Source organism: Macaca thibetana, chromosome 8 (assembly GCF_024542745.1).
Source record: "Macaca thibetana thibetana isolate TM-01 chromosome 8, ASM2454274v1, whole genome shotgun sequence".
In the NCBI taxonomy this organism is placed as follows: Eukaryota; Metazoa; Chordata; class Mammalia; order Primates; family Cercopithecidae; genus Macaca; species Macaca thibetana.
This window is the reverse complement of record NC_065585.1, coordinates 11,488,310-11,500,947: the sequence shown is the minus strand read 5'-3', so window position 1 is coordinate 11,500,947 and position 12,638 is coordinate 11,488,310. Positions and strand designations below refer to the sequence as shown.

General features: G+C 45.2%; 1 non-coding gene across 1 annotated transcript; it reads right to left on the bottom strand.

Annotated features, from left to right (window-relative positions):
* Positions 1-1,838: 1,838 nt before the first annotated feature.
* On the bottom strand, positions 1,839-1,965 carry LOC126961929 (small nucleolar RNA SNORA40). Its single transcript, XR_007728509.1, has one exon. It is a non-coding gene; the product is annotated as a small nucleolar RNA SNORA40 (small nucleolar RNA).
* Between the last annotated feature and the right edge of the window lie 10,673 nt (positions 1,966-12,638).

Below are 12,638 nucleotides of genomic sequence, written 5' to 3'. Positions count from 1 at the left end.
TGACGTTCAGAAGAGAAGTGCAGGCCCCACATATAGAAGGCAGAAGGGGCTGGTGCATGGCGGTACCTTCCTACAGTGCAGGAAGGACTGGTTGGAGGAGGCAGGTTGGAACATGAAGGAAGTTCCAAGAGGTCAAGAGGTATTGGGGTGGGAGATCCAGAGTTGGGCTCTAAGAGAACCTCCCTAGAGATAGGAGGAGGAGGAGAAAGGCAGTTGAGCACCATCAGGGCGGATGCTTGTGAGCTTCTGTACACCGGGTTGTGAAAGTGTGGAGTACTGGAGAACCTGGCACATGTCCCAGGGTCCTGGGGCAAACATGGAACACAGGCAGGTGGCACCTCTCACCTGGAGAAGGGAGAGGTGGGAGACAAGCGGAGCTGTGAGGAGACAAGGGGTGTGTTGTGTGAGCTGTATGAGGCAAGGACAGATAGATGGGTTTCCTGTGCAGCCTACTCAAAAGTGCTGCCCGCTAGGTGTGTGGAACCCACAGGAAGGTAGCTGCAGGCGGACTGGCCAAGTCAGAAGCTGAATGCAGGTTCTCAAGTGTCAGGACATGGTTTGGTGCAGGGATGCTTGTGAGCGTCTCTAGAGAACCAGTTCAAGGGGCAGCAACTGTGAGTCTGACAAGCAGACACCCACTGCGCCAGCTAAGTGGAAAGACTTTTGTCTCTTCTGCCTTTCATCCTCGTTCCTCTTAGTTCCTGACACTGGAGGGCCCAGAGGCAGCAGACAGAGTGGGAGCCACAGCTAGGGGAGTGCCCAAACCCACTTGTCCCTGGCCTCTTGCTGCTGGTTCCCAAGGCAGAGGGCAGCCCGACTGATGCGATTTGCATGAGATAGAAGTTTAAGTATTACTCTTAAGTAATATTTTTTATCTTTTTTTTTTTAAATTTAAAGTCAATAACTTTTTACTGAAGGAATTCCATGTTGTGGTTTCTTCCACTGTACATCCAGGTCACTTTAGATCCTCTAAAGAACTGGAGTCAAAAGATTTATCTTCAAGTTAGCCCTTTTTAATGAAACTGAGGCTTACTTTAATCCAGTTGTCCTGTCAGTCCATAGTTCTTCTATTTTGGCTTCTTTCATCTCCTTTTAATATGGAAATACTGATGAAGACTTCAAAATTCATTAAGAATCTTTGGGATCTAATTTCTTCAACCAATTTACTTTAGAGTCATTTTTACTGTAGGTGGTGGATCTTCCTGGTTCTCAATTTGACACCCTCTCTTAACATGAATGAGTTCAAATCATATTCATTCCTAAGCGATCACATTCAAGAATAGTACAGATGCGTGGAATATGCCTATACCTTTAGCTCCAGACATCAAGTTCTCAAGATGAAAGCCTTTAAAACAAAAAACCATCATATGTATCAAGTCAACAAGAAATTGGAATACAAAATTAACATAGCTGAGGAGTTCCCTTGTATCCCATGCTGTTTAACTATTTATTCTACAGTCCTAGAATCAATCTTTTTTTTTTTTTTTTTTTTTTTTTTAATTAAGAGACAGGGCCTGTCTTTGTTACTCAGACTTGAGAACAGTGGTGCCATCAAAGCTCTGTGCAGCCTCCAACTCCCGGGCTCAATCCTCTTGCCTCAGCCTCCCCTTCCTGAGTAGCTACAACTATAGGCACATGCCCTAATACCCAGATAATTTTTAAATTTTTGTGGAGATGAGGTGTTTGTTACTTTCTTGTCCAGGCTGTTTTTGAACTCCTGGCTTCAAGCAAAACTCCCACCTCGGTGTGGGGATTGCAGGCATGAGCCACTGTGCCTGTCCTGGAACCAACCTTTATTGCTATCAATACTCCCACCAGTTAACTGTGTCAGGTATCATAATTTCCCTTCTTATATGTATTAAAACTCATACTGAACAATGAGTTCTGGGTTGCAAAGAAGATTTATTTTTTGCTCTTATCAGTAAGTCTTTGTCCACATGTTAAACAAAAACATACATAAGTGCAGAAGTAATATTTAAATATTACTCATCAAAGTATATTTCCTGTCTTTTTTTCCTAAAATTACTAAAATATGATTTATGATAACAAAATACTATTTTTCTACTGTGTTAGAATTTGGATGAAATCCCAGTATGGAGAACAAAGATCGATCAGAACTCTGACATTCAGGCCGGGCACAGTGGCTTACGCCTGTAATCCCAGCACTTTGGGAGGCTGAGGTAGTCGAATCACTTGAGGTCAGGAGTTCAAAACCAGCCTGGCCAACATGGTGAAACCCCATCTCTACTAAAAATACAAAAATTAGCTGGGTGTGGTGGACACATACCTGTAATCCCCGCTACCTGGGAGGCTAAGGCAGGAGACTTGTTTGAACCTGGGAGGAGGAGGTTGCAGTGAGCCAAGATTGCGCCACTGCACTCCTGCCTGGGTGACAGAGTGAGACACTGTCTAAAAAAACAAAAAAAAGAGAGCCCTGACACCCTGACATTCAGAAGAAACGTGCAGGCCCCACCCATGGAAAGCAGAAGGGTCTGTTCCCTGGTGGTGTCTTCCTATAGCACAGACAGGAGGAGAACAGTGACTCATGGGCGAGTCTCTGAAACATGACTCTTAAGTAATACTTAAACTTCCACCCCATGCAAATTGAGCCAAGTCAGTCAGGCTGCCCTCTGACTCAGATGTTGTTCCTGAAGGGGAGCTCGAAGCCATGGTTTCTGCTGGAGCTGTCACTCGTGGGTGGGGAGGGGAGTGATGACAGACTGCATCCGAAGAAGTCTATTTTGTAATTGTACCTTACCAAATTCAGCCATTCAACAGAATCATTATCAAAATGTAGACCATAAGAGCGTCTACCCTGAGTGAGTCTACTCTTTGGATGCAGTTTTAGGCTCTGGGATATTCAAATATTATAAAGTATGCATTTTTTTCATGGCCTCCTGAAACACGACTTTGGCGATTCCAGTGTGCTATGTGGATGTGAGAAGGACAAGTGAGCTGACAAGTGAGGGGGAGATGGGACCTCAAACAGCAGGAAGAGCTCCTGGATGCCGTCAGGGCAGAGGGCTCTGAGTCACAGAAGACGGGTCCCTAGTCAAACCTGGACTGGCCAGGGGAGGCTTCTTGGAAGAGTAGATTTCTAAGTTGATTTCCCTCCCACAGAAAGGAATTATTCAGGAAGAGAACAGAGCACACGCATAGACCTGGAGGTAAGAAAGCCACAGGGTTCGGGGGAAGTGTCCCACATGGCTGGAACGTGAAGTGAAGGTGGAAAGGAGTGGGAGGGGCAGGAATGGTGAGCTGGGGGTGGGCTCCAGGTCTACCCAGTCCTTCTTCAGCATTCCACCTCCTGGTGGCAGGTCCTTTCTACTGGAGACACACTGAAGAAGGTACTTGACAAGGCCAGATTGCATTGCCAAAAGAACACTCCACAACAATGGGTGGTGTGGGATGGGAAGCGAAGAGGCAGTGAGGCTAATTCTGGAGAGTGGAAAGCAAGATAGGCCACAGCTGCGATAAGCCAGGAGGGAGAAAGGGCCTGAACTAAGGAGGTAGTAATGGGCGCAGAATAGATGAGGTTGGGAGGTAGGCGTTACTTAACGCATTTACAGAGAAGAAAAGTGGTTTTTGGAGAAAATAGCAAACTTATTCACAGTCACACCATTAAATTAGATTATTTTATTCTTATTCCTATGGTCTTTGGAGAGAAGGATGTAGAAAAACCTAATCAAAGTGGCAGAAAGGAACTGAAAGGAAAAATAAATATGATTTCATCAACAGAAGCGTGAATTCATCAGTGCATCCACAGGTTTATTGAGAGGCTTCTCTGTGTGTCATAACAAAATAGGGGAGATCAGTGCATGTAAAACTAAACCCAGTCTTTGGCTAATCCCATTTCTGACTCAATCTCCTCAACTACCTAAGATTTAATTATTATTTTCATGCTGTCCTATTTCTGTCCTAATAAAGAGGGCAACGTTGTCTGTGCAAAGGATTTTTTTTTTTTTTGACAGAGTCTTGCTCTGTTACCCAGGTTGGAGAGCAATGGTACAATCTCAGCTCACTGCAACCTCCGCCTCCTGGGTTCAAGCAATTCTCTTGTCTCAGCCTCCTGAGTAGCTGGGACTACAGGTGACTGCCACGATGCCTGGCTAATTTCCGTACTTAGAGTGGAGAGGGGGTTTCACCTTTTTGGTCAGGCTGGTCTCGAACTCCTGATCTCAGGTGATCCACCCGCCTCGGTCTCCCAAAGTGCTGGGATTACAGACGTGAGCCACCACACCTGGCCTGTGCAAAAGTTTAACATAAATGAGTTTCCCTGTAGAAACAGAAAGTCCCTCTCCCCAGAGGTCTTCAAATGATTATGAATTATAAAATTCTGATATTCCCTTGACTCTAGAATCTTTTTTTTTTTCTCCTAGAGAGTAAGATATTTGGAGATAAGCTTCTGGAGTAGCAAGCTGGATGTAAGGATGGAAGCCGCTATTCATTTTGCTAGTCATTACTTTTTAATCTCAATATACTTGCACTTCTAATTGGCATCATAAAATGTCTCTGGAGACAGAGAAGCCCAAAATACTTACTAGCTATCATTGTCCTGGATACAAAATAATAAGCTGAAAAAAACTTGTTTAAAAAATATTCTTTTCTTTAAGTGGTAAAGTCCATTAAAATACATGGAAAGGAGCTCTCATTTCATACACACCATCTATGAGCCAGATGTATTGCATATATTGCTCTGAAAATGATTCTCAAAACAGGATTCTAAGAGAGACAATATTGCTCCCATTTTGAAAGGACAAAATTGAGGCTCAAGAGATTTGAGTGACATACTCAGAGTCAAGCTGTTGTAAAGTAGACCAATGTGACCCCAGAGCAAATGCTCTACTCGTGACACTCTACTCATTTCCGAACAGGGCCACTGTCACATGGTAGGTTGTTGGTTTATGTGTTTAGCAGTACTGGAGAAATCTAGGTAGGATACAAGGAAGGAGCCACTGGTCATTAAATGGTAGAATGGATAGATAAGTTATAGATGGTTGCTATCATTTAGACATTTGTCTGCCAAGCCTCATGTTGAAATGTGATCCCTAGTATTGAAGTTGGGGCCTAAAGAGGTGTTTGGGTTGTGGGGGTGGATACCTCATGAATGTCTTGGTGCTGTCCTCTTGGTAATAAGTTGCTTTACTAGTTCCTGCAAGAGATGGTGGTTAAAAAGAGCCTGGCACTCCCACATCCCTTAACCCTTGCTTCCTCTCTCGCCATGTGATTTTTGCACAGCCAGCTCCCCTTCCTCTTCCACCATGAGTGGAAGCAGCTGGAGGCCCTCACCAGAAGCAGATGCCAGTACCATGCTTCTTGTACAACCTGAAGAACTGAGTCAAATAAACCTCTTTTCTTTATCAATTATCCAGCCTCAAGTATTCCTTTATAGCAATGCAAAATGAACTAAGACAATAGCCTTTGCTTATTATTTTGATTATAACTACAGGTGTTTGCCACAGCTATTTCCTTGCTAAAAGTTTTGTACCGTTGTGTTGTTTTACTGGTATATCTCTATCATTATAATTATTAATAATGTGCTAGACATTGTAATATTAACAATTACAAAGATTTTTTTGTAATCTGGCAAAGACGGTCTCTTTCTATTGTAACAAACTCTTTAAAGCAGGTATTACAGTTTCATCGAAATAATAAGGAACCTGAATCTCAGAGATGCCAACTGATTTGGCCAGGGCCACACCGTTTGAATACAACTCTCTATTCTGGGAGCTTATGTCTTTTGCAATGTCAAGAGAAACTGAATATGAACTTTCCTCCCATGATGGCAGGAAGATGAATGAAGTAACCCATTAGTTGTCCTTTAAGCCTTTGTTCTCTAAAAGTAAGATGGTGGCAGTCCAATGACAGTTTCCAAATCATAAAATTATGTCTAAAGATCAGACATGGACCTGAGTTACCAGAGCAGAACCTGAGTGGAATACTGATGTTAGGAGTGAGAATCCATGGAAGCAACTTCTTGTAACTTTTCTCCACTTAAAGATGACTCTTATAGCCTTCTCATAGAGGAATACCCTCTTCTGCAGGCCAGAAGGGCCTTCACCTCCCTCAGTGCTGGCCCAAGGTCCATGGTCAACAAGAAGCCTCCCTTTTCCTGACTTCCCACCTCCTGCGGTGGCCAGTCCTATCAAGTCCAAGTTGAGATGACTGGGTCCAGCCTGCTCTTCTGCCCCTTGCCCCACCCCGTCACTGCCCTAGTTCAGCTTCACGTTCCTCCTTGAGCCTCTGACACACTAACTTATCTTCCCCAAGCTGCCACACTCATCCTTTTTAATAGGGTGTTTTTAGTCTTATATTCGATAAATACACACTCATTCTAGAAAATGTGGAACGTACCCCAAAAATCATTTCAAAGGAAAAAACAAAATCAGATTTTGGATAATTTCATTCCAATTATTATGACAGGAACATCGTTGTGATAGCTAGAATTATAAGTTATCAGTTGCTACTAGGGCAGGAGGCCACTGGAGCCCAGAGAAATAGGAGCTAAGAGGAGGAAGGCAGATGAGAAACTGAGTCATCCTTCCCCACCTCCCCCACCCACAGGGAATCAAGACGTGAGGCATTATAGTTAAATGTTTTCTTCTATGTACAGCCAGAGTGTCCCTAAAACCAGAAGGAACTCTCAGTGGAAAACTATTATTGGTTCAAAATATTTTCTTGAATCCATCCATGCAAGAAGACTGTACTTCCCACTGATACAACGTTTGACCATGTGATTTGCTTTGGCCAAGTCAAATTTAAGTGCAATTAATATGTATCAACCCCAATGGATATTTTAAAATTTTCTCTTTTTCTTCCCACTGTCATGAGGCAGGTTTGTGCTGGATAGGGGCTGCTCCTTCGTCCTGGAATAAAGAGGTGTGGAGCAGAGATGTTGCCCATGTGCATCTTGAGATGAATGTGATTGCAAGCAAAAGATAAAATCTTAGTTGCTGCAATCCACCAAGCTTCTAGGGGTCATTTGTTCCTTCAGCATAAGCCTAAGCTAACTGATACACCTCTGTGGATGGCTGAGTCAGTCATGCAAAGTGGTTACCCTCAGAAGATCTAAAAGCCGAGGACTAAGAACATTAAAAATAAAACATTAGTATTATTCAGTTCAAGCAGACATGGTGACATGGTTGTGGTGGTGATGATACAGGAGTAAAACATGCTGGGAGAGAGCTGCTCTTGTTAAAGAGGTGGTTACTTTAAAGAGGACCAAGAAGATGAGATACACCATTAACAATGTGAGCCACCATTTATATGGTGTTTCCCGTGTGCCAACAGCCCTGCACAGTGAGATTACAGGCATTATATTATTTGATCCTTCCCCAAGTTCTAGAAGGGGGATGTCCATGATGAGCAACATTTTAAAGCTCTGGAAATTGAAGCTTAGGGAAGTTAGTAACTGACACACTCATGTAGCTCATACACAGTAGAGCAGTAATTCGTGTCCAGGTCCCTCTGACTCCAGCGTCTACCTACTCATAAGGGTTGGATTCCTGGTCAGGTTACCTGCAGGGATGCCCATTAAATGGTAGCTCTTGACCAGGACCTTGTGGGGAGGGAGGTCACAGCAGGCAAGGTTTGTTAGAGCAAATTGCTCTACTGGCCGACCCAGAAAGCACTCGTTGTCCATCTTTCATTCTGAGAGAAACCCCTCAAAGCAAAGTTTGGTGGGTTTGTCACAGTTGCCAAGGTCTAGCTCTGAACTACAGGAGAGGCAAGAAGCTCCAGAAATTTAAATGATATCCACTCATGTTCTCAAGATATTTTTGAGATTGTAAAAGGAAATCATTATCTATGAATTATAATCAGTTGGAGTGTGAGTGGAAGGACTCCAACTGGAGCTTGTTTTTGCGAGAGAGAGAGAGAGAGAGAGAGAGAGAGAGAGAGAGAGAGAGAGAGAGAGAGTGTTACTGGGAAGCTACCGAGGCAGTTCCCAGAACCAGGGATGGGAATATGGCAGGACTTGGGAACAGGAACATCAGAAGCCAAAGCCTGAAAAACAGCGGGATTCTTTCTAACCTACTCTTGGCGCTGCTTCTTTGGAAAATAGCTTCTTTCTTTTCTGTTTCAGCCTCACCCAGCTGCCATCAGCTCTCAAACTCTCACATCTCATATTTCAACCACCTGGAAAGGGTGGTCTCAGTTTCTTTTCCAGTAACCCTGTGGAAAAGACTTCGATGTGGTGCAATCTGATTCAGGGGTCCATATCTACGTGGTGGACAGTAGCCTGGCTTGTGGTCATGTTGCCCAAGTGGCAGTGTTTATGTTACTGAGTTCATGAAATGGAAGGTTCCAAATGAACAGCTGAGGATGGGGTGGGCAACTCCATAAAGGTTCAATTGACATGTACACCAGAGACTATTTGGACCTAACAGAAAATAATTTGAGCCAAACCCAAAGATTCCTGTCTTCCAGAGGCAACAAACTGGAATATCCTAGTATGTTTCTTTATTATTACTGTTATTAATTTTTTTATTATTTGAGGCTGAGTCTCACTGTGTCTCCCAGGCTGGAGTGCAGTGGTGCAATCTCAGCTCACTTGCAACCTCTGCCTCCTGGGCTCAAGCGATCCTGCCTCAGCCACCTGAGTAGCTGGGATTACAGGCGCCTGCCACCACGCCCAGCTAATTTTTGTAGTTTTAGTAGAGATGGGGTTTCCCATATCGGTCAGGCTGGTCTCGAACTCCTGACCTTGTGATCCACCCGCCTCAGCCTCCCAAAGTGCTGGGATTACAGGGGTGAGCCACTGTGCCCGGACTATTATATTTTTTGAGTACAGTGTTGTACTACATGGTTGAAACTGTATGGCATATACTAAGTTAAAGCATAGTTAGCAGAGACAAATTCTAGGCCTTAGGTTGAAGATGACATGAAGAAGGTTTCACTGTCAGAGGCTATTCAGCACCAAGGGGTTCATTTGTTTTTCCAATTAAAGACCAGACCCAATGCACAATGTAAAAACTCAGTACGTCAGTGATAAGTTTAAAGTCGCAGCACACGTGCTTATGCCAAGGGATCACTTTAACACAATGAACTTAGCACGCTCTTCCCCTGGCTGATTCTTTGTTGCTCTCAGCTAAAATCCTAAGTTCTCGACACGGCAAACACGGTCTTTTGTCACCTTGCCCTTAAGCCCTGCTTCGGTCTGAAACTCTAGGCAGATTCATCTGACTGAAGCGTGCTCACTGATTCGTTGACTTACTTGTTCATTCATCACACATTTATTAAGATAGGCAGTGCAGATACAGAAATGAGTAAGACTTCTTTTTGCTTGAGAAGCTCACAGCCTAACAGGGAAGGAAAATGAGTAATCAGGAAATATCTGCAAGGTGACAAATACCAGGATAAAGGAAAGCCCAGGGTGCTTGCAGCCATGCAAACCCTTGAAGAACTTGCAGGGGTTTTCAGTGGGGAAGTGAGGAAGGTATAATTGTAGTTGCCTCACAGAGCAATAGCTAGTATATATATCACGGTCTTTTGCTGTTCCAATTTTTTCAGGAAACTGGCACCAAAACTTTAGTGCCAACTCTCCTATGGGCTGGCCCTCCTCTTTGCTGTCCATTTCTCCAGTGTCCTCAGTCCCCAGTAGAGGAAGTGTCATGGAAGAAAGGAGCATCTTTGCTTCATAGTCACTGTCACCCCCTGCTCTCCTGGGCCTGTTCCAGCTCGTGCTGCCCGCAGGGTTGGCGTCAACCCGACTGTTTCCTCCAGCCCGCCCCTCGCAACCCTGCACCCCATTTTCAATGCTCACCAATATTGCTACGTGTAATGAGTCAGGCCTGCCTGCCACACTCCTGGGCTGTTATGCCATTGTCAAAATTGACATCTCACATTTCCAGTTGTTGAGTTGGCTTCTGCGTGTGTAATTGCAAAAAAGATCTTCCTCCTTTTGGGTTCACTGCTGATTTAATCCTAGAGTCACAATAAGAAAATGCGTCCAGTCAGTGAAATGAATTTTGGAGAACATTTAGTGCCTCTGCCGAGGTGTTTGTGCAGAGATCTTTCTGAGTGTAGCAGAGAAAAGAGACTCCTGATTCTCAGATTGAGTGGTTAAGTCTCAGAGTCAGGCAGGTTCCTGGACTTCAGCATTAGGTGGGAGTGTGTGTGCATGGTCTGTTTTTGGATGTGTGCACATCTCTGTGTGTCCATGCATGTGTGTGCTTACATAGATACCTGTGGGCCTGAGGACTGGCTTGCATGTAGGTGATTCTGCACGCACAAGGGATTTAGGAAGGCGAGAATTCATTCACTCATACATTTATTTACCAGTAGCAAAAGTACATTGGACGACTACTCTGTACCAGGTTTTATGTTTAAGTGTTGGGGATTTAAAAATGAGTAACTTGAGATTTCTACCCTCAAGCAACACACAGTCAAGAGCAGGGTTTCTCAGCTTAGCACTATTGACATTTTGGATCAGTGAATCCTTTGCTGGGGACGGGGGTTTGCTTTGGGCACTATAGGATGTTTACCAGCATTCCAACTCTCTACCCACTTCACACAAGTAGGAAACTAACCCCCTACCCTGCAGGTGTGGCTATCAGAAATGCCCCTTAGAGAATCCCAAATGTCATCTAGGGGGCAAAATCACCCCCAGTTGTGAAGCACTGTTATAAAAAATGTTGAAGCAGGTAAGTTTGATAAGGTAAAGGGAGTCAGGTTTAAAGGAGATCTTCACCGATGCTTGGGAGCTAAGAGAAGACGGGGTAAGGAAGCACGGGAAGGTTGAAAAGGAAGATAGTATCATCACAGGTGACTATAGCCAATTGGCAAGCCAAGCTCCAGACACAGGGTTCCTCTGTAGATGGTAGGACAGGACAAGATGGGATGGAACAGTGCTGGGCCTGAGTAAAGACAGAGCAGAGTTGCTCACTGGGTACAGGGTAGGGCCCATCTCATGGAAACTCAAATATCAGGTGTTCGCATCCAAGGTGGGCCCTGGAGTGGGGTGTGAGTGCAGGGCACATGGAGAAGAAGGGAATGAATTCACATTATGCAATCACAGGAGAAGGAAAACCAGAGAGGGAAGGGAACCCCGCTGTTCTTCTGAGATGGTTCAAGTGAGCCTCAAGGGGATGGATAGGTATGCTTTTGGCCATCATCTGACAGTGTTGTCGCGCACAGCACCTGCATGGCCTCCACTGATGAGTGGAGAGCACGTGGCTCTTAGGAGGTGGCCATTAAGCCAGAGGTGGGTGATATACTTTGGCTATTTGTCCCCACCCAAGTTTCTTGTTGAATTGTAATCTCCAGTATTGGAGGTGGATTCTGGTGTGAGGCGTTTGGGTCATGGGGGTGGATCCCTCATGAACCGCTTGAGCCATCCCTTTTGTGATAAGTGGGCTCTCACTCTGAGTTCACACGAGATCTGGTTGTTTAAGTCTGTGTCACCTTCCCCCACACTCTCTCTAGCTTGCTCCTGCTTCTGCCTTGTGACACGCCTATTCCCCCTTTGTCTTCCACCATGATTGAAAACTTGATGAGGCTTCACCAGAAACTGAACAGACACCAGCACCATGCTTCCTGTACAGCCTGCAGAGCCATGAACGAATTAAACTTCTTTTCTTTATAAATTACCCAGTTGCAGGTATAGCAATGTGAGAACAAACCAAAACGATGGGGCTGAGCAGATTCCAAATCTCCCAGCCTGGATGCTGGTGGAGATTTCTGCTTCCTTGTGCGAACTGTGAGATAAGGATTGCCTGATGACAGAGGGCTGGAGAATTGCATTACGGCCTGCTGCGTATTTATCCTCTGCTTGGGGCCACAGAGTTGCTATTTTAGGTTCTCTGTCTGCCTCCCATCTGCAGGGCGACCCCTCCCCATTGCTTCCTGAGAGTGCTTCCTGTTTTCTAAATGCTCTGGCAATGACATCACACCAGGGTGGTTTGATCTCAGGCCCATGAAGGTCACACCAATAGCAGAGGTCACATCAACTGGGGGCTGGGGCAGGTGTCACCTGTCAGTCACTGGGGGAAAAAGGTGGGTCCTTGGAAGGAGCCCAGCAGGCAGAAAGGACTGGATTTCCTCTGTTTTGATTTTCCTCTTTTTAACATGAAGATGTCTGTGGTTATAAAAAGAAGGTAATGCATGACTCCTCCCCATGCCCCCAGTTGTGAGTGGGCTCCATCTACTTGAAATGCCACTTTTGATTTATATTCCATAGATGGGTTTGGATGAGTGCAGGTGGATTCCTCAAGGAGATCCCACAGACTTAGAGGAAAAGTTCCCCTTCCTTATCCCAAAGTCCCAGTGCTCCTGTGGGCAGGTGAGGTAGGTCTAAGGTCCGTGCCGGGGGCTCCGTGAGGGTTCTAGTGGGCGGTCGGTTCTAGGGAAAACTGCCCCCTTGGAGCTGCTAAGAGCTGCACAGTTCACTCTGCTCAGAGCAACAAAGCGGGAGGACCCCATAGGCCTGCGAGATACACACACAGTCTGTGCAGGGCAGAGGGCAATATGGCCCCCCTGTCTGTCTGCCTACCTGGGACCAAAACTGTGCCTGGCACATTGCGGATGCTCAGACAACGTGACGACATTGCACTAGACAGACCCAACTGATCTAGTCTAATCCAAGTCACTAACCCCTTGTGTAATCTTGGAAGAGCCTCATTGTTCCCAGCTGTAAAGTG